Genomic DNA, 21,137 nt, shown 5'->3' on the forward strand with positions numbered 1-21,137 from the left:
GGGGGGGGTGTCCCGGCGTCCGGGGGGGCGGGGGGGTGGGGTGGGGTGGGGGCGGAGGGGTGGAGGGGGTGAGGGCGCGGGGGTGTGTCCCGGGGGTCGGGGGGGAGTGTGTGTGTGTGTGTGGGTGGGTGGGGGGATGTCCCGGGGGTCTGGGCTGGCGCTCGGGGGCTTCGGGACAGTGTGGAGCGGTGTGGGGACAGTGCCTCAGGGCCGCACGCTGGGATCGCCCCGCCCTGCCCTGGGGCCTGGCCGGCCTGGCCCTTGGCCTCCGCGGCTCCCCGGCTCCCGGGCCTCCCCTTCCGCCCCTGTGCAGGGGCACTCGTGTCCTGGAGGGACGGCGACCACCGGCTGCCCTGCCTGCCCAGTCCTCGGCCGTACTCAGCCCACGGCGGGCTCCTGGAGAGCCCTGGGCCGGGCCCCCCTCGGTAGTGCCAGGGAGGAAAACGGGGGCTGGTCTGCAGGGGCATTGGCCAGAGGCTGGCGACCACAACCACGGGGGTGGGGGGTGGGGGGGGCGGCGCGGGGTGGGGTGGGGTGGGGTGGGGTGGAGTGGGGGGGGAACCTCCCGGCATGGGGGGTGGGGGGCGGGCCCGGTGGCTGTCTGGGGCGGGAGAGCCGGGGCCCCGAGCACAGCAAGGAGCCGCACCGCCAGCCCAATGGACCCGGTCCCCTGCCGCCCACCCGGGGTCTAGAGGGAGGGTCAGGCCGGGCCCGAAGCCTGCTGGACGCTGCTCTGTCCGCCGCTGGACGCCCAGGACGGTCCCCCTCGCGGGCCATGCCATCACAGCAGCCCCCCGCCGAGGAGCGCCCCAGGCTCGCGAGAAGGAGCGCCCCGGGGGAAGCCGAGGCGCTCCAAGCAGGATGAGGCTACCGGGGGCCGGCTGAGGCCAGGGAGGGCCCGGTTCCCGCCGTTCCCTGGGCTGCTGGCAGGGGCTCCTGGGCGCAAGCCCACCCAAGGCCTTGGAGGAAGTCCCAGGGCTCGGCTGGGCTCGGAGGCCAAGGGGCAGCCGAAGGGAGGGTGCAGAGGCAGGCAGGGGCCGGCTCCCTCCACCCCCACCGGGCCTCCCAGGCCCAGGCAGGCGCCGGCCTCTCGGGTCCTCAGAGCCATGGGGGGCCACGGAGGACAGGACGCAGGGAGAGCAGCACCCCACCCCCGCGGAGAAGGACCTCGCCTCGGGGGGGGGCCCTGCGGCCAGGGCCCCGGGTCCAGGGCGGGTGGGCTGTGTGAGCGGCAGGCCCCACCAGCTGGCCCTCCCTGCCTCCGTCTGGGATCAGACGACCAGTGTCCACGGCAGCCCGCGGAGCCGAGCCCCGGAAGCTGGGGCCATGGCCCTCGGCCCCAGGCTTCACCGCAGGGCCGGCGGCTGGGCTTCGGCGGCCAGAGGGTGACAGGCCTGAGCCCCAAGCACGCGAACGCAGGAGAGGCAAGACCCGGCCGGCTCTGTCCCTGCCCCCCGAGGCCGCCTTGGACCTGGCGGCGGCGGCGGCGGCGGCGGCGGCGGCCGGACACGAGCCGGGTGGTCTCCTGGGGCAAGACAGACCTTCTCAGGCTGAGGGCCCAAGCAAGGCCCAGCACCAGCCGCCTCCGCGTCAGGAAGGACGGAGCGGACCAAGGCAGGCCCACCGCCTGCCTGGCGGGCACCGAAGGCTTCGCTGGGGTTTCCCGGACACAGGAAGGGAGGGACGCGGGTCCGGGGAGGGCCAGGGGTTCGGAGCCCACAGCTGAGGTCCCGCCCGCAGAGAGCCGCCGGGAGGCCCAAGGGCTGCGAGGGTGGGCCTGGGAGGCGGCCGGAGGAGTCGGCCCAGGCGGAAACAGGCTCTGGGCAGAGGTCGTGCCTGCAAGCCATGCTTCTCGTGGCACGTGGACCCTGCCAGCCTCCCACCCGCCTTGCCCTTGGATCCCTGTGGGCCGCCAGGGCCCTCGGGCACTGGGGGATCCGCGTGGCCCGGCACGTGGCCTCAAGGCCGTTCACAGAGAGGGGTCGCCGGGCCGCTGGGCCGGGGCTGGTGTGCGTGTGTGTGTGTGCGCGGGCGTGTGTCTGTGCGTGTGTGTCCGTGTGTGCGTGCGTGTGTGTGAAGTTCTGGGGCAACCCTGCGTCGGACAAGCCCTCTCTGCACCATTTGCCCACCGGCCTCGGCTCATCTCCTGTCTCTGTCTCGGTCTCTCGGTCAGCTTCTCGCCGTCTGTCCAAGGGCAAGCCGGGTGGGGGTGGGGGTGGGGGTGGGGGTGGGGGTGGGGGGTGGAGAGGGTGGTACGCAAGAGACAAGGAACCCACTGGAGAAGAAAGATGATCTCGGGCCGCGGTGGAGACGACGTCTGAGGGAGGGACCAGGGACCCCTATGGGTGGCTCGCAGGAGGGGCCCCTGGGTGGAGAACTGAAAGGCGAGCGGGTTGTGGCTCTGCCCAGCGCGGTCACCCACCAGGCAGCCTCTCTTGTCACCCTGCTGGTCCTCACGTCAGCATCCACGCGTGCTGATCTCTAGCGGAGGGCTGGCCAGGCCCCGGGACACCCACGCCCGCCAGCGTGCGTGCACGCGCGCGCGCACACACCCCGCCCACCCCACCCCCCCAAACACGCCCCTTCCCTCACCCCCACCAGGGGCAGTGACGGAGAGCTCTGTGATGGTGCCGCACGGGGAGGCCCCGTGAGGCCCCGGTGGCTGAAGGCCTCCCTCCTCGACAGAGTCAAGGGACCCACTCGCAGACATTTCCCCGCGCTGTACCGGCGGCTCCCCTGGCCCATCCATTCCACACAGCGCAGGTGGCATCCACAGAGCAGCCCAGAGGCCCATCCCCATCCATCCCAGGGCAGCCCCTTTCCCCCACCCCCACCCCCGCCCCCACCCGCCAAGCCCAAGTGTGTGCTCCTTGCCCACCATCCCCCCCGACACACACGCCCCCCCCCCCCCAACACGCCCCTTCCCTCACCCCCACAAGGGGCAGTGACAGAGAGCTCTGTGATGGTGCCGCACGGGGAGGCCCCGTGAGGCCCCGGTGGCTGAAGGCCTCCCTCCTCGACAGAGTCTCAGCCAAGCAGCCCTACACGGGCCGGCCCACACAAAGACCGAAGCCGGCCTCCAAACAGCTCCATTTCACCGGGACCAAACTTTCCCGGAAGCAGACCCGGGCACCCCTCTGTCTGTCGCCGCACTACTCACCAGAGCCAAGATCTGGAAGCCACCTAAAGGTCCACTGACAGGTGAGTGCACTTCGAAGGCCCGGGGACATCCATGCGATGGCATCGCACACAGCCAGGAAAAAGCGGCAGAACGAGTGCCATCTGCCGCCGCGGGGCTGGAACGAGAGACCCTCATACTAAGCGAAGGAAGCCAGAAAGGCAAAGACAAGTGCCCTAGGACATCACCTGTTGGTGGACTCTAAACGCCGCAACGGATGGCGCTATCTAAACACCCACCCGCAGACTCCAGAAACCGACGGTGGGCAAGGAGCACACACTTGGGCTTGGCAGGTGGGGGAAAGGGGCTGCCCTGGGATGGATGGGGATGGGCCCCTGGGCTGCTCTGTGGATGCCACCTGCGCTGTGTGGAATGGATGGGCCACGGGAGCCGCCGGTACAGCGCGGGGAAATGTCTGCGAGTGGGTCCCTTGGCGGACCAAGACCCCTGGAAGAAACATTGGACATCAGCTCGACTTTAATCGTAAGAATCGACCTCCGACTCAAAGCAGACGGAGCCACTGCATTGCTGACCGCAGGAGGATTGAGGACGCACGCCCAGCGCCCTCAGCTGCGGGCTCCAAACCCGAGTCAGTTCCCTGTGCAGAAAGAGGCTATCCTCCCAGGCTTCAAGTCAGCGCCAGCGACCTGACGGGGCCGTCTCGGGCATGGGGTGCCACCGTCCGCCCCCCCCCCCCCAGCCCGCCAGCCTTTGCAAACAACGAAACCCAAACGATCCTCCCCGCGGGTTTTTCCAAGCTCTGGTTCAGGTGATCCCGAGGCAGCCTTTGTTTGTTTGTTTGTTTGTTTGTTTGTTTGTTTGCTTGTTTGTTTGCTTGTTTGTGGATCTGGGCTGCTGGGGCCAATGGGGGTCTTGGGTGGGCTTCAAGGACCTGTCGGGCCACGAGGGATGTGCGGGTGTGGTGTGGGTGGAGAGCACAGGTGGGCAGCAGGCCCTGCGGGGGAGCGGGCCTGGCGGGGAGGGCAGGAGGCTCGGACCGGCCCGTGAGGGACGCGGCGGCGGCGGCGGCGGCGGCGGGGGGCGCTGCGGTGGCGGCGCTTAGGGCAGGTGGCGGCCGCTGTGGGTCGGTGGCTTGAGGCAAGAGAGAGCATTGCGAGGTGCGAGAGTGTGGGTGAGGGTTGCGGGGGGCGCGTGGGAGCGCGTGTGTGAGTGGGGGTGCGGGGCGCGGGAGGTGGGCTCGGGAGAGGCAGGCGAAGGCAGCGGGCGAGCCGGGGCAAAAGGCGAGGCGAAAGGGCCCGGGGCGGGCCGGGGAGGCGAGCGGGAGCGCAAAACAAGTGGCCGCACCTGCGGCATATGGAGGTTCCCAGGCTAGGGGTCGAGCCACAGCCACTGTAGAAGCAACGCCGAGTAGTTATGTTGTGAGCCACACGGGAAGTCCGAGTTCTCGGCTGCCGAGAGGCGCTCAAATGGAGCCGGGCGGCTGACGTCACGGGCGTCGGCGCGGCGGCCGGGTGGGAGCGAGCGCCACCTGGTGGGCTGCCGGGGGATGGGAGCGCCGCGCGTTGCTGGAGGGGAGGGGAGTGGGGGGGGGTGTCCCGGCGTCCGGGGGGGCGGGGGGGTGGGGTGGGGTGGGGGCGGAGGGGTGGAGGGGGTGAGGGCGCGGGGGTGTGTCCCGGGGGTCGGGGGGGAGTGTGTGTGTGTGTGGGTGGGTGGGGGGATGTCCCGGGGGTCTGGGCTGGCGCTCGGGGGCTTCGGGACAGTGTGGAGCGGTGTGGGGACAGTGCCTCAGGGCCGCACGCTGGGATCGCCCCGCCCTGCCCTGGGGCCTGGCCGGCCTGGCCCTTGGCCTCCGCGGCTCCCCGGCTCCCGGGCCTCCCCTTCCGCCCCTGTGCAGGGGCACTCGTGTCCTGGAGGGACGGCGACCACCGGCTGCCCTGCCTGCCCAGTCCTCGGCCGTACTCAGCCCACGGCGGGCTCCTGGAGAGCCCTGGGCCGGGCCCCCCTCGGTAGTGCCAGGGAGGAAAACGGGGGCTGGTCTGCAGGGGCATTGGCCAGAGGCTGGCGACCACAACCACGGGGGTGGGGGGTGGGGGGGGCGGCGCGGGGTGGGGTGGGGTGGGGTGGGGTGGAGTGGGGGGGGAACCTCCCGGCATGGGGGGTGGGGGGCGGGCCCGGTGGCTGTCTGGGGCGGGAGAGCCGGGGCCCCGAGCACAGCAAGGAGCCGCACCGCCAGCCCAATGGACCCGGTCCCCTGCCGCCCACCCGGGGTCTAGAGGGAGGGTCAGGCCGGGCCCGAAGCCTGCTGGACGCTGCTCTGTCCGCCGCTGGACGCCCAGGACGGTCCCCCTCGCGGGCCATGCCATCACAGCAGCCCCCCGCCGAGGAGCGCCCCAGGCTCGCGAGAAGGAGCGCCCCGGGGGAAGCCGAGGCGCTCCAAGCAGGATGAGGCTACCGGGGGCCGGCTGAGGCCAGGGAGGGCCCGGTTCCCGCCGTTCCCTGGGCTGCTGGCAGGGGCTCCTGGGCGCAAGCCCACCCAAGGCCTTGGAGGAAGTCCCAGGGCTCGGCTGGGCTCGGAGGCCAAGGGGCAGCCGAAGGGAGGGTGCAGAGGCAGGCAGGGGCCGGCTCCCTCCACCCCCACCGGGCCTCCCAGGCCCAGGCAGGCGCCGGCCTCTCGGGTCCTCAGAGCCATGGGGGGCCACGGAGGACAGGACGCAGGGAGAGCAGCACCCCACCCCCGCGGAGAAGGACCTCGCCTCGGGGGGGGGCCCTGCGGCCAGGGCCCCGGGTCCAGGGCGGGTGGGCTGTGTGAGCGGCAGGCCCCACCAGCTGGCCCTCCCTGCCTCCGTCTGGGATCAGACGACCAGTGTCCACGGCAGCCCGCGGAGCCGAGCCCCGGAAGCTGGGGCCATGGCCCTCGGCCCCAGGCTTCACCGCAGGGCCGGCGGCTGGGCTTCGGCGGCCAGAGGGTGACAGGCCTGAGCCCCAAGCACGCGAACGCAGGAGAGGCAAGACCCGGCCGGCTCTGTCCCTGCCCCCCGAGGCCGCCTTGGACCTGGCGGCGGCGGCGGCGGCGGCGGCGGCGGCCGGACACGAGCCGGGTGGTCTCCTGGGGCAAGACAGACCTTCTCAGGCTGAGGGCCCAAGCAAGGCCCAGCACCAGCCGCCTCCGCGTCAGGAAGGACGGAGCGGACCAAGGCAGGCCCACCGCCTGCCTGGCGGGCACCGAAGGCTTCGCTGGGGTTTCCCGGACACAGGAAGGGAGGGACGCGGGTCCGGGGAGGGCCAGGGGTTCGGAGCCCACAGCTGAGGTCCCGCCCGCAGAGAGCCGCCGGGAGGCCCAAGGGCTGCGAGGGTGGGCCTGGGAGGCGGCCGGAGGAGTCGGCCCAGGCGGAAACAGGCTCTGGGCAGAGGTCGTGCCTGCAAGCCATGCTTCTCGTGGCACGTGGACCCTGCCAGCCTCCCACCCGCCTTGCCCTTGGATCCCTGTGGGCCGCCAGGGCCCTCGGGCACTGGGGGATCCGCGTGGCCCGGCACGTGGCCTCAAGGCCGTTCACAGAGAGGGGTCGCCGGGCCGCTGGGCCGGGGCTGGTGTGCGTGTGTGTGTGTGCGCGGGCGTGTGTCTGTGCGTGTGTGTCCGTGTGTGCGTGCGTGTGTGTGAAGTTCTGGGGCAACCCTGCGTCGGACAAGCCCTCTCTGCACCATTTGCCCACCGGCCTCGGCTCATCTCCTGTCTCTGTCTCGGTCTCTCGGTCAGCTTCTCGCCGTCTGTCCAAGGGCAAGCCGGGTGGGGGTGGGGGTGGGGGTGGGGGTGGGGGGTGGAGAGGGTGGTACGCAAGAGACAAGGAACCCACTGGAGAAGAAAGATGATCTCGGGCCGCGGTGGAGACGACGTCTGAGGGAGGGACCAGGGACCCCTATGGGTGGCTCGCAGGAGGGGCCCCTGGGTGGAGAACTGAAAGGCGAGCGGGTTGTGGCTCTGCCCAGCGCGGTCACCCACCAGGCAGCCTCTCTTGTCACCCTGCTGGTCCTCACGTCAGCATCCACGCGTGCTGATCTCTAGCGGAGGGCTGGCCAGGCCCCGGGACACCCACGCCCGCCAGCGTGCGTGCACGCGCGCGCGCACACACCCCGCCCACCCCACCCCCCCAAACACGCCCCTTCCCTCACCCCCACCAGGGGCAGTGACGGAGAGCTCTGTGATGGTGCCGCACGGGGAGGCCCCGTGAGGCCCCGGTGGCTGAAGGCCTCCCTCCTCGACAGAGTCAAGGGACCCACTCGCAGACATTTCCCCGCGCTGTACCGGCGGCTCCCCTGGCCCATCCATTCCACACAGCGCAGGTGGCATCCACAGAGCAGCCCAGAGGCCCATCCCCATCCATCCCAGGGCAGCCCCTTTCCCCCACCCCCACCCCCGCCCCCACCCGCCAAGCCCAAGTGTGTGCTCCTTGCCCACCATCCCCCCCGACACACACGCCCCCCCCCCAACACGCCCCTTCCCTCACCCCCACAAGGGGCAGTGACAGAGAGCTCTGTGATGGTGCCGCACGGGGAGGCCCCGTGAGGCCCCGGTGGCTGAAGGCCTCCCTCCTCGACAGAGTCTCAGCCAAGCAGCCCTACACGGGCCGGCCCACACAAAGACCGAAGCCGGCCTCCAAACAGCTCCATTTCACCGGGACCAAACTTTCCCGGAAGCAGACCCGGGCACCCCTCTGTCTGTCGCCGCACTACTCACCAGAGCCAAGATCTGGAAGCCACCTAAAGGTCCACTGACAGGTGAGTGCACTTCGAAGGCCCGGGGACATCCATGCGATGGCATCGCACACAGCCAGGAAAAAGCGGCAGAACGAGTGCCATCTGCCGCCGCGGGGCTGGAACGAGAGACCCTCATACTAAGCGAAGGAAGCCAGAAAGGCAAAGACAAGTGCCCTAGGACATCACCTGTTGGTGGACTCTAAACGCCGCAACGGATGGCGCTATCTAAACACCCACCCGCAGACTCCAGAAACCGACGGTGGGCAAGGAGCACACACTTGGGCTTGGCAGGTGGGGGAAAGGGGCTGCCCTGGGATGGATGGGGATGGGCCCCTGGGCTGCTCTGTGGATGCCACCTGCGCTGTGTGGAATGGATGGGCCACGGGAGCCGCCGGTACAGCGCGGGGAAATGTCTGCGAGTGGGTCCCTTGGCGGACCAAGACCCCTGGAAGAAACATTGGACATCAGCTCGACTTTAATCGTAAGAATCGACCTCCGACTCAAAGCAGACGGAGCCACTGCATTGCTGACCGCAGGAGGATTGAGGACGCACGCCCAGCGCCCTCAGCTGCGGGCTCCAAACCCGAGTCAGTTCCCTGTGCAGAAAGAGGCTATCCTCCCAGGCTTCAAGTCAGCGCCAGCGACCTGACGGGGCCGTCTCGGGCATGGGGTGCCACCGTCCGCCCCCCCCCCCCCCAGCCCGCCAGCCTTTGCAAACAACGAAACCCAAACGATCCTCCCCGCGGGTTTTTCCAAGCTCTGGTTCAGGTGATCCCGAGGCAGCCTTTGTTTGTTTGTTTGTTTGTTTGTTTGTTTGTTTGCTTGTTTGTTTGCTTGTTTGTGGATCTGGGCTGCTGGGGCCAATGGGGGTCTTGGGTGGGCTTCAAGGACCTGTCGGGCCACGAGGGATGTGCGGGTGTGGTGTGGGTGGAGAGCACAGGTGGGCAGCAGGCCCTGCGGGGGAGCGGGCCTGGCGGGGAGGGCAGGAGGCTCGGACCGGCCCGTGAGGGACGCGGCGGCGGCGGCGGCGGCGGCGGCGGCGGGGGGCGCTGCGGTGGCGGCGCTTAGGGCAGGTGGCGGCCGCTGTGGGTCGGTGGCTTGAGGCAAGAGAGAGCATTGCGAGGTGCGAGAGTGTGGGTGAGGGTTGCGGGGGGCGCGTGGGAGCGCGTGTGTGAGTGGGGGTGCGGGGCGCGGGAGGTGGGCTCGGGAGAGGCAGGCGAAGGCAGCGGGCGAGCCGGGGCAAAAGGCGAGGCGAAAGGGCCCGGGGCGGGCCGGGGAGGCGAGCGGGAGCGCAAAACAAGTGGCCGCACCTGCGGCATATGGAGGTTCCCAGGCTAGGGGTCGAGCCACAGCCACTGTAGAAGCAACGCCGAGTAGTTATGTTGTGAGCCACACGGGAAGTCCGAGTTCTCGGCTGCCGAGAGGCGCTCAAATGGAGCCGGGCGGCTGACGTCACGGGCGTCGGCGCGGCGGCCGGGTGGGAGCGAGCGCCACCTGGTGGGCTGCCGGGGGATGGGAGCGCCGCGCGTTGCTGGAGGGGAGGGGAGTGGGGGGGGGTGTCCCGGCGTCCGGGGGGGCGGGGGGGTGGGGTGGGGTGGGGGCGGAGGGGTGGAGGGGGTGAGGGCGCGGGGGTGTGTCCCGGGGGTCGGGGGGGAGTGTGTGTGTGTGTGTGGGTGGGTGGGGGGATGTCCCGGGGGTCTGGGCTGGCGCTCGGGGGCTTCGGGACAGTGTGGAGCGGTGTGGGGACAGTGCCTCAGGGCCGCACGCTGGGATCGCCCCGCCCTGCCCTGGGGCCTGGCCGGCCTGGCCCTTGGCCTCCGCGGCTCCCCGGCTCCCGGGCCTCCCCTTCCGCCCCTGTGCAGGGGCACTCGTGTCCTGGAGGGACGGCGACCACCGGCTGCCCTGCCTGCCCAGTCCTCGGCCGTACTCAGCCCACGGCGGGCTCCTGGAGAGCCCTGGGCCGGGCCCCCCTCGGTAGTGCCAGGGAGGAAAACGGGGGCTGGTCTGCAGGGGCATTGGCCAGAGGCTGGCGACCACAACCACGGGGGTGGGGGGTGGGGGGGGCGGCGCGGGGTGGGGTGGGGTGGGGTGGGGTGGAGTGGGGGGGGAACCTCCCGGCATGGGGGGTGGGGGGCGGGCCCGGTGGCTGTCTGGGGCGGGAGAGCCGGGGCCCCGAGCACAGCAAGGAGCCGCACCGCCAGCCCAATGGACCCGGTCCCCTGCCGCCCACCCGGGGTCTAGAGGGAGGGTCAGGCCGGGCCCGAAGCCTGCTGGACGCTGCTCTGTCCGCCGCTGGACGCCCAGGACGGTCCCCCTCGCGGGCCATGCCATCACAGCAGCCCCCCGCCGAGGAGCGCCCCAGGCTCGCGAGAAGGAGCGCCCCGGGGGAAGCCGAGGCGCTCCAAGCAGGATGAGGCTACCGGGGGCCGGCTGAGGCCAGGGAGGGCCCGGTTCCCGCCGTTCCCTGGGCTGCTGGCAGGGGCTCCTGGGCGCAAGCCCACCCAAGGCCTTGGAGGAAGTCCCAGGGCTCGGCTGGGCTCGGAGGCCAAGGGGCAGCCGAAGGGAGGGTGCAGAGGCAGGCAGGGGCCGGCTCCCTCCACCCCCACCGGGCCTCCCAGGCCCAGGCAGGCGCCGGCCTCTCGGGTCCTCAGAGCCATGGGGGGCCACGGAGGACAGGACGCAGGGAGAGCAGCACCCCACCCCCGCGGAGAAGGACCTCGCCTCGGGGGGGGGCCCTGCGGCCAGGGCCCCGGGTCCAGGGCGGGTGGGCTGTGTGAGCGGCAGGCCCCACCAGCTGGCCCTCCCTGCCTCCGTCTGGGATCAGACGACCAGTGTCCACGGCAGCCCGCGGAGCCGAGCCCCGGAAGCTGGGGCCATGGCCCTCGGCCCCAGGCTTCACCGCAGGGCCGGCGGCTGGGCTTCGGCGGCCAGAGGGTGACAGGCCTGAGCCCCAAGCACGCGAACGCAGGAGAGGCAAGACCCGGCCGGCTCTGTCCCTGCCCCCCGAGGCCGCCTTGGACCTGGCGGCGGCGGCGGCGGCGGCGGCCGGACACGAGCCGGGTGGTCTCCTGGGGCAAGACAGACCTTCTCAGGCTGAGGGCCCAAGCAAGGCCCAGCACCAGCCGCCTCCGCGTCAGGAAGGACGGAGCGGACCAAGGCAGGCCCACCGCCTGCCTGGCGGGCACCGAAGGCTTCGCTGGGGTTTCCCGGACACAGGAAGGGAGGGACGCGGGTCCGGGGAGGGCCAGGGGTTCGGAGCCCACAGCTGAGGTCCCGCCCGCAGAGAGCCGCCGGGAGGCCCAAGGGCTGCGAGGGTGGGCCTGGGAGGCGGCCGGAGGAGTCGGCCCAGGCGGAAACAGGCTCTGGGCAGAGGTCGTGCCTGCAAGCCATGCTTCTCGTGGCACGTGGACCCTGCCAGCCTCCCACCCGCCTTGCCCTTGGATCCCTGTGGGCCGCCAGGGCCCTCGGGCACTGGGGGATCCGCGTGGCCCGGCACGTGGCCTCAAGGCCGTTCACAGAGAGGGGTCGCCGGGCCGCTGGGCCGGGGCTGGTGTGCGTGTGTGTGTGTGCGCGGGCGTGTGTCTGTGCGTGTGTGTCCGTGTGTGCGTGCGTGTGTGTGAAGTTCTGGGGCAACCCTGCGTCGGACAAGCCCTCTCTGCACCATTTGCCCACCGGCCTCGGCTCATCTCCTGTCTCTGTCTCGGTCTCTCGGTCAGCTTCTCGCCGTCTGTCCAAGGGCAAGCCGGGTGGGGGTGGGGGTGGGGGTGGGGGTGGGGGGTGGAGAGGGTGGTACGCAAGAGACAAGGAACCCACTGGAGAAGAAAGATGATCTCGGGCCGCGGTGGAGACGACGTCTGAGGGAGGGACCAGGGACCCCTATGGGTGGCTCGCAGGAGGGGCCCCTGGGTGGAGAACTGAAAGGCGAGCGGGTTGTGGCTCTGCCCAGCGCGGTCACCCACCAGGCAGCCTCTCTTGTCACCCTGCTGGTCCTCACGTCAGCATCCACGCGTGCTGATCTCTAGCGGAGGGCTGGCCAGGCCCCGGGACACCCACGCCCGCCAGCGTGCGTGCACGCGCGCGCGCACACACCCCGCCCACCCCACCCCCCCAAACACGCCCCTTCCCTCACCCCCACCAGGGGCAGTGACGGAGAGCTCTGTGATGGTGCCGCACGGGGAGGCCCCGTGAGGCCCCGGTGGCTGAAGGCCTCCCTCCTCGACAGAGTCAAGGGACCCACTCGCAGACATTTCCCCGCGCTGTACCGGCGGCTCCCCTGGCCCATCCATTCCACACAGCGCAGGTGGCATCCACAGAGCAGCCCAGAGGCCCATCCCCATCCATCCCAGGGCAGCCCCTTTCCCCCACCCCCACCCCCGCCCCCACCCGCCAAGCCCAAGTGTGTGCTCCTTGCCCACCATCCCCCCCGACACACACGCCCCCCCCCCAACACGCCCCTTCCCTCACCCCCACAAGGGGCAGTGACAGAGAGCTCTGTGATGGTGCCGCACGGGGAGGCCCCGTGAGGCCCCGGTGGCTGAAGGCCTCCCTCCTCGACAGAGTCTCAGCCAAGCAGCCCTACACGGGCCGGCCCACACAAAGACCGAAGCCGGCCTCCAAACAGCTCCATTTCACCGGGACCAAACTTTCCCGGAAGCAGACCCGGGCACCCCTCTGTCTGTCGCCGCACTACTCACCAGAGCCAAGATCTGGAAGCCACCTAAAGGTCCACTGACAGGTGAGTGCACTTCGAAGGCCCGGGGACATCCATGCGATGGCATCGCACACAGCCAGGAAAAAGCGGCAGAACGAGTGCCATCTGCCGCCGCGGGGCTGGAACGAGAGACCCTCATACTAAGCGAAGGAAGCCAGAAAGGCAAAGACAAGTGCCCTAGGACATCACCTGTTGGTGGACTCTAAACGCCGCAACGGATGGCGCTATCTAAACACCCACCCGCAGACTCCAGAAACCGACGGTGGGCAAGGAGCACACACTTGGGCTTGGCAGGTGGGGGAAAGGGGCTGCCCTGGGATGGATGGGGATGGGCCCCTGGGCTGCTCTGTGGATGCCACCTGCGCTGTGTGGAATGGATGGGCCACGGGAGCCGCCGGTACAGCGCGGGGAAATGTCTGCGAGTGGGTCCCTTGGCGGACCAAGACCCCTGGAAGAAACATTGGACATCAGCTCGACTTTAATCGTAAGAATCGACCTCCGACTCAAAGCAGACGGAGCCACTGCATTGCTGACCGCAGGAGGATTGAGGACGCACGCCCAGCGCCCTCAGCTGCGGGCTCCAAACCCGAGTCAGTTCCCTGTGCAGAAAGAGGCTATCCTCCCAGGCTTCAAGTCAGCGCCAGCGACCTGACGGGGCCGTCTCGGGCATGGGGTGCCACCGTCCGCCCCCCCCCCCCCCAGCCCGCCAGCCTTTGCAAACAACGAAACCCAAACGATCCTCCCCGCGGGTTTTTCCAAGCTCTGGTTCAGGTGATCCCGAGGCAGCCTTTGTTTGTTTGTTTGTTTGTTTGTTTGTTTGTTTGCTTGTTTGTTTGCTTGTTTGTGGATCTGGGCTGCTGGGGCCAATGGGGGTCTTGGGTGGGCTTCAAGGACCTGTCGGGCCACGAGGGATGTGCGGGTGTGGTGTGGGTGGAGAGCACAGGTGGGCAGCAGGCCCTGCGGGGGAGCGGGCCTGGCGGGGAGGGCAGGAGGCTCGGACCGGCCCGTGAGGGACGCGGCGGCGGCGGCGGCGGCGGCGGGGGGCGCTGCGGTGGCGGCGCTTAGGGCAGGTGGCGGCCGCTGTGGGTCGGTGGCTTGAGGCAAGAGAGAGCATTGCGAGGTGCGAGAGTGTGGGTGAGGGTTGCGGGGGGCGCGTGGGAGCGCGTGTGTGAGTGGGGGTGCGGGGCGCGGGAGGTGGGCTCGGGAGAGGCAGGCGAAGGCAGCGGGCGAGCCGGGGCAAAAGGCGAGGCGAAAGGGCCCGGGGCGGGCCGGGGAGGCGAGCGGGAGCGCAAAACAAGTGGCCGCACCTGCGGCATATGGAAGTTCCCAGGCTAGGGGTCGAGCCACAGCCACTGTAGAAGCAACGCCGAGTAGTTATGTTGTGAGCCACACGGGAAGTCCGAGTTCTCGGCTGCCGAGAGGCGCTCAAATGGAGCCGGGCGGCTGACGTCACGGGCGTCGGCGCGGCGGCCGGGTGGGAGCGAGCGCCACCTGGTGGGCTGCCGGGGGATGGGAGCGCCGCGCGTTGCTGGAGGGGAGGGGAGTGGGGGGGGGTGTCCCGGCGTCCGGGGGGGCGGGGGGGTGGGGTGGGGTGGGGGCGGAGGGGTGGAGGGGGTGAGGGCGCGGGGGTGTGTCCCGGGGGTCGGGGGGGAGTGTGTGTGTGTGTGTGGTGGGTGGGGGGATGTCCCGGGGGTCTGGGCTGGCGCTCGGGGGCTTCGGGACAGTGTGGAGCGGTGTGGGGACAGTGCCTCAGGGCCGCACGCTGGGATCGCCCCGCCCTGCCCTGGGGCCTGGCCGGCCTGGCCCTTGGCCTCCGCGGCTCCCCGGCTCCCGGGCCTCCCCTTCCGCCCCTGTGCAGGGGCACTCGTGTCCTGGAGGGACGGCGACCACCGGCTGCCCTGCCTGCCCAGTCCTCGGCCGTACTCAGCCCACGGCGGGCTCCTGGAGAGCCCTGGGCCGGGCCCCCCTCGGTAGTGCCAGGGAGGAAAACGGGGGCTGGTCTGCAGGGGCATTGGCCAGAGGCTGGCGACCACAACCACGGGGGTGGGGGGTGGGGGGGGCGGCGCGGGGTGGGGTGGGGTGGGGTGGGGTGGAGTGGGGGGGGAACCTCCCGGCATGGGGGGTGGGGGGCGGGCCCGGTGGCTGTCTGGGGCGGGAGAGCCGGGGCCCCGAGCACAGCAAGGAGCCGCACCGCCAGCCCAATGGACCCGGTCCCCTGCCGCCCACCCGGGGTCTAGAGGGAGGGTCAGGCCGGGCCCGAAGCCTGCTGGACGCTGCTCTGTCCGCCGCTGGACGCCCAGGACGGTCCCCCTCGCGGGCCATGCCATCACAGCAGCCCCCCGCCGAGGAGCGCCCCAGGCTCGCGAGAAGGAGCGCCCCGGGGGAAGCCGAGGCGCTCCAAGCAGGATGAGGCTACCGGGGGCCGGCTGAGGCCAGGGAGGGCCCGGTTCCCGCCGTTCCCTGGGCTGCTGGCAGGGGCTCCTGGGCGCAAGCCCACCCAAGGCCTTGGAGGAAGTCCCAGGGCTCGGCTGGGCTCGGAGGCCAAGGGGCAGCCGAAGGGAGGGTGCAGAGGCAGGCAGGGGCCGGCTCCCTCCACCCCCACCGGGCCTCCCAGGCCCAGGCAGGCGCCGGCCTCTCGGGTCCTCAGAGCCATGGGGGGCCACGGAGGACAGGACGCAGGGAGAGCAGCACCCCACCCCCGCGGAGAAGGACCTCGCCTCGGGGGGGGCCCTGCGGCCAGGGCCCCGGGTCCAGGGCGGGTGGGCTGTGTGAGCGGCAGGCCCCACCAGCTGGCCCTCCCTGCCTCCGTCTGGGATCAGACGACCAGTGTCCACGGCAGCCCGCGGAGCCGAGCCCCGGAAGCTGGGGCCATGGCCCTCGGCCCCAGGCTTCACCGCAGGGCCGGCGGCTGGGCTTCGGCGGCCAGAGGGTGACAGGCCTGAGCCCCAAGCACGCGAACGCAGGAGAGGCAAGACCCGGCCGGCTCTGTCCCTGCCCCCCGAGGCCGCCTTGGACCTGGCGGCGGCGGCGGCGGCGGCGGCGGCGGCGGCCGGACACGAGCCGGGTGGTCTCCTGGGGCAAGACAGACCTTCTCAGGCTGAGGGCCCAAGCAAGGCCCAGCACCAGCCGCCTCCGCGTCAGGAAGGACGGAGCGGACCAAGGCAGGCCCACCGCCTGCCTGGCGGGCACCGAAGGCTTCGCTGGGGTTTCCCGGACACAGGAAGGGAGGGACGCGGGTCCGGGGAGGGCCAGGGGTTCGGAGCCCACAGCTGAGGTCCCGCCCGCAGAGAGCCGCCGGGAGGCCCAAGGGCTGCGAGGGTGGGCCTGGGAGGCGGCCGGAGGAGTCGGCCCAGGCGGAAACAGGCTCTGGGCAGAGGTCGTGCCTGCAAGCCATGCTTCTCGTGGCACGTGGACCCTGCCAGCCTCCCACCCGCCTTGCCCTTGGATCCCTGTGGGCCGCCAGGGCCCTCGGGCACTGGGGGATCCGCGTGGCCCGGCACGTGGCCTCAAGGCCGTTCACAGAGAGGGGTCGCCGGGCCGCTGGGCCGGGGCTGGTGTGCGTGTGTGTGTGTGCGCGGGCGTGTGTCTGTGCGTGTGTGTCCGTGTGTGCGTGCGTGTGTGTGAAGTTCTGGGGCAACCCTGCGTCGGACAAGCCCTCTCTGCACCATTTGCCCACCGGCCTCGGCTCATCTCCTGTCTCTGTCTCGGTCTCTCGGTCAGCTTCTCGCCGTCTGTCCAAGGGCAAGCCGGGTGGGGGTGGGGGTGGGGGTGGGGGTGGGGGGTGGAGAGGGTGGTACGCAAGAGACAAGGAACCCACTGGAGAAGAAAGATGATCTCGGGCCGCGGTGGAGACGACGTCTGAGGGAGGGACCAGGGACCCCTATGGGTGGCTCGCAGGAGGGGCCCCTGGGTGGAGAACTGAAAGGCGAGCGGGTTGTGGCTCTGCCCAGCGCGGTCACCCACCAGGCAGCCTCTCTTGTCACCCTGCTGGTCCTCACGTCAGCATCCACGCGTGCTGATCTCTAGCGGAGGGCTGGCCAGGCCCCGGGACACCCACGCCCGCCAGCGTGCGTGCACGCGCGCGCGCACACACCCCGCCCACCCCACCCCCCCAAACACGCCCCTTCCCTCACCCCCACCAGGGGCAGTGACGGAGAGCTCTGTGATGGTGCCGCACGGGGAGGCCCCGTGAGGCCCCGGTGGCTGAAGGCCTCCCTCCTCGACAGAGTCAAGGGACCCACTCGCAGACATTTCCCCGCGCTGTACCGGCGGCTCCCCTGGCCCATCCATTCCACACAGCGCAGGTGGCATCCACAGAGCAGCCCAGAGGCCCATCCCCATCCATCCCAGGGCAGCCCCTTTCCCCCACCCCCACCCCCGCCCCCACCCGCCAAGCCCAAGTGTGTGCTCCTTGCCCACCATCCCCCCCGACACACACGCCCCCCCCCCAACACGCCCCTTCCCTCACCCCCACAAGGGGCAGTGACAGAGAGCTCTGTGATGGTGCCGCACGGGGAGGCCCCGTGAGGCCCCGGTGGCTGAAGGCCTCCCTCCTCGACAGAGTCTCAGCCAAGCAGCCCTACACGGGCCGGCCCACACAAAGACCGAAGCCGGCCTCCAAACAGCTCCATTTCACCGGGACCAAACTTTCCCGGAAGCAGACCCGGGCACCCCTCTGTCTGTCGCCGCACTACTCACCAGAGCCAAGATCTGGAAGCCACCTAAAGGTCCACTGACAGGTGAGTGCACTTCGAAGGCCCGGGGACATCCATGCGATGGCATCGCACACAGCCAGGAAAAAGCGGCAGAACGAGTGCCATCTGCCGCCGCGGGGCTGGAACGAGAGACCCTCATACTAAGCGAAGGAAGCCAGAAAGGCAAAGACAAGTGCCCTAGGACATCACCTGTTGGTGGACTCTAAACGCCGCAACGGATGGCGCTATCTAAACACCCACCCGCAGACTCCAGAAACCGACGGTGGGCAAGGAGCACACACTTGGGCTTGGCAGGTGGGGGAAAGGGGCTGCCCTGGGATGGATGGGGATGGGCCCCTGGGCTGCTCTGTGGATGCCACCTGCGCTGTGTGGAATGGATGGGCCACGGGAGCCGCCGGTACAGCGCGGGGAAATGTCTGCGAGTGGGTCCCTTGGCGGACCAAGACCCCTGGAAGAAACATTGGACATCAGCTCGACTTTAATCGTAAGAATCGACCTCCGACTCAAAGCAGACGGAGCCACTGCATTGCTGACCGCAGGAGGATTGAGGACGCACGCCCAGCGCCCTCAGCTGCGGGCTCCAAACCCGAGTCAGTTCCCTGTGCAGAAAGAGGCTATCCTCCCAGGCTTCAAGTCAGCGCCAGCGACCTGACGGGGCCGTCTCGGGCATGGGGTGCCACCGTCCGCCCCCCCCCCCCCCAGCCCGCCAGCCTTTGCAAACAACGAAACCCAAACGATCCTCCCCGCGGGTTTTTCCAAGCTCTGGTTCAGGTGATCCCGAGGCAGCCTTTGTTTGTTTGTTTGTTTGTTTGTTTGTTTGTTTGCTTGTTTGTTTGCTTGTTTGTGGATCTGGGCTGCTGGGGCCAATGGGGGTCTTGGGTGGGCTTCAAGGACCTGTCGGGCCACGAGGGATGTGCGGGTGTGGTGTGGGTGGAGAGCACAGGTGGGCAGCAGGCCCTGCGGGGGAGCGGGCCTGGCGGGGAGGGCAGGAGGCTCGGACCGGCCCGTGAGGGACGCGGCGGCGGCGGCGGCGGCGGCGGGGGGCGCTGCGGTGGCGGCGCTTAGGGCAGGTGGCGGCCGCTGTGGGTCGGTGGCTTGAGGCAAGAGAGAGCATTGCGAGGTGCGAGAGTGTGGGTGAGGGTTGCGGGGGGCGCGTGGGAGCGCGTGTGTGAGTGGGGGTGCGGGGCGCGGGAGGTGGGCTCGGGAGAGGCAGGCGAAGGCAGCGGGCGAGCCGGGGCAAAAGGCGAGGCGAAAGGGCCCGGGGCGGGCCGGGGAGGCGAGCGGGAGCGCAAAACAAGTGGCCGCACCTGCGGCATATGGAGGTTCCCAGGCTAGGGGTCGAGCCACAGCCACTGTAGAAGCAACGCCGAGTAGTTATGTTGTGAGCCACACGGGAAGTCCGAGTTCTCGGCTGCCGAGAGGCGCTCAAATGGAGCCGGGCGGCTGACGTCACGGGCGTCGGCGCGGCGGCCGGGTGGGAGCGAGCGCCACCTGGTGGGCTGCCGGGGGATGGGAGCGCCGCGCGTTGCTGGAGGGGAGGGGAGTGGGGGGGGGTGTCCCGGCGTCCGGGGGGGCGGGGGGGTGGGGTGGGGTGGGGGCGGAGGGGTGGAGGGGGTGAGGGCGCGGGGGTGTGTCCCGGGGGTCGGGGGGGAGTGTGTGTGTGTGTGTGGGTGGGTGGGGGGATGTCCCGGGGGTCTGGGCTGGCGCTCGGGGGCTTCGGGACAGTGTGGAGCGGTGTGGGGACAGTGCCTCAGGGCCGCACGCTGGGATCGCCCCGCCCTGCCCTGGGGCCTGGCCGGCCTGGCCCTTGGCCTCCGCGGCTCCCCGGCTCCCGGGCCTCCCCTTCCGCCCCTGTGCAGGGGCACTCGTGTCCTGGAGGGACGGCGACCACCGGCTGCCCTGCCTGCCCAGTCCTCGGCCGTACTCAGCCCACGGCGGGCTCCTGGAGAGCCCTGGGCCGGGCCCCCCTCGGTAGTGCCAGGGAGGAAAACGGGGGCTGGTCTGCAGGGGCATTGGCCAGAGGCTGGCGACCACAACCACGGGGGTGGGGGGTGGGGGGGGCGGCGCGGGGTGGGGTGGGGTGGGGTGGGGTGGAGTGGGGGGGGAACCTCCCGGCATGGGGGGTGGGGGGCGGGCCCGGTGGCTGTCTGGGGCGGGAGAGCCGGGGCCCCGAGCACAGCAAGGAGCCGCACCGCCAGCCCAATGGACCCGGTCCCCTGCCGCCCACCCGGGGTCTAGAGGGAGGGTCAGGCCGGGCCCGAAGCCTGCTGGACGCTGCTCTGTCCGCCGCTGGACGCCCAGGACGGTCCCCCTCGCGGGCCATGCCATCACAGCAGCCCCCCGCCGAGGAGCGCCCCAGGCTCGCGAGAAGGAGCGCCCCGGGGGAAGCCGAGGCGCTCCAAGCAGGATGAGGCTACCGGGGGCCGGCTGAGGCCAGGGAGGGCCCGGTTCCCGCCGTTCCCTGGGCTGCTGGCAGGGGCTCCTGGGCGCAAGCCCACCCAAGGCCTTGGAGGAAGTCCCAGGGCTCGGCTGGGCTCGGAGGCCAAGGGGCAGCCGAAGGGAGGGTGCAGAGGCAGGCAGGGGCCGGCTCCCTCCACCCCCACCGGGCCTCCCAGGCCCAGGCAGGCGCCGGCCTCTCGGGTCCTCAGAGCCATGGGGGGCCACGGAGGACAGGACGCAGGGAGAGCAGCACCCCACCCCCGCGGAGAAGGACCTCGCCTCGGGGGGGGGCCCTGCGGCCAGGGCCCCGGGTCCAGGGCGGGTGGGCTGTGTGAGCGGCAGGCCCCACCAGCTGGCCCTCCCTGCCTCCGTCTGGGATCAGACGACCAGTGTCCACGGCAGCCCGCGGAGCCGAGCCCCGGAAGCTGGGGCCATGGCCCTCGGCCCCAGGCTTCACCGCAGGGCCGGCGGCTGGGCTTCGGCGGCCAGAGGGTGACAGGCCTGAGCCCCAAGCACGCGAACGCAGGAGAGGCAAGACCCGGCCGGCTCTGTCCCTGCCCCCCGAGGCCGCCTTGGACCTGGCGGCGGCGGCGGCGGCGGCGGCCGGACACGAGCCGGGTGGTCTCCTGGGGCAAGACAGACCTTCTCAGGCTGAGGGCCCAAGCAAGGCCCAGCACCAGCCGCCTCCGCGTCAGGAAGGACGGAGCGGACCAAGGCAGGCCCACCGCCTGCCTGGCGGGCACCGAAGGCTTCGCTGGGGTTTCCCGGACACAGGAAGGGAGGGACGCGGGTCCGGGGAGGGCCAGGGGTTCGGAGCCCACAGCTGAGGTCCCGCCCGCAGAGAGCCGCCGGGAGGCCCAAGGGCTGCGAGGGTGGGCCTGGGAGGCGGCCGGAGGAGTCGGCCCAGGCGGAAACAGGCTCTGGGCAGAGGTCGTGCCTGCAAGCCATGCTTCTCGTGGCACGTGGACCCTGCCAGCCTCCCACCCGCCTTGCCCTTGGATCCCTGTGGGCCGCCAGGGCCCTCGGGCACTGGGGGATCCGCGTGGCCCGGCACGTGGCCTCAAGGCCGTTCACAGAGAGGGGTCGCCGGGCCGCTGGGCCGGGGCTGGTGTGCGTGTGTGTGTGTGCGCGGGCGTGTGTCTGTGCGTGTGTGTCCGTGTGTGCGTGCGTGTGTGTGAAGTTCTGGGGCAACCCTGCGTCGGACAAGCCCTCTCTGCACCATTTGCCCACCGGCCTCGGCTCATCTCCTGTCTCTGTCTCGGTCTCTCGGTCAGCTTCTCGCCGTCTGTCCAAGGGCAAGCCGGGTGGGGGTGGGGGTGGGGGTGGGGGTGGGGGTGGGGGGTGGAGAGGGTGGTACGCAAGAGACAAGGAACCCACTGGA

General features: G+C 71.0%; 1 long non-coding RNA gene across 1 annotated transcript in view; it reads right to left on the reverse strand.

The window, feature by feature from the left end:
* The window catches only part of LOC146394314 (uncharacterized), a 110,193-nt gene that overhangs the window by 72,582 nt on the left and 16,474 nt on the right, over positions 1 to 21,137 (reverse strand). The window contains exons 6-9 of the long non-coding RNA XR_014836254.1: positions 17,301 to 17,436; positions 12,586 to 12,721; positions 7,872 to 8,007; positions 3,161 to 3,296 (exon numbers count right to left, since the gene is read on the reverse strand). This is a non-coding gene — a long non-coding RNA (uncharacterized LOC146394314). The remainder of the gene's footprint in view (positions 1 to 3,160; positions 3,297 to 7,871; positions 8,008 to 12,585; positions 12,722 to 17,300; positions 17,437 to 21,137) is intronic.

This window comes from Sus scrofa, unplaced genomic scaffold (genome assembly GCF_054392235.1).
Source record: "Sus scrofa isolate SSC_HxYL_T2T_F1_AM1 unplaced genomic scaffold, Sscrofa_HxYL_maternal_Yorkshire_Landrace_v2.0 dam_41, whole genome shotgun sequence".
Lineage (NCBI taxonomy): Eukaryota > Metazoa > Chordata > Mammalia > Artiodactyla > Suidae > Sus > Sus scrofa.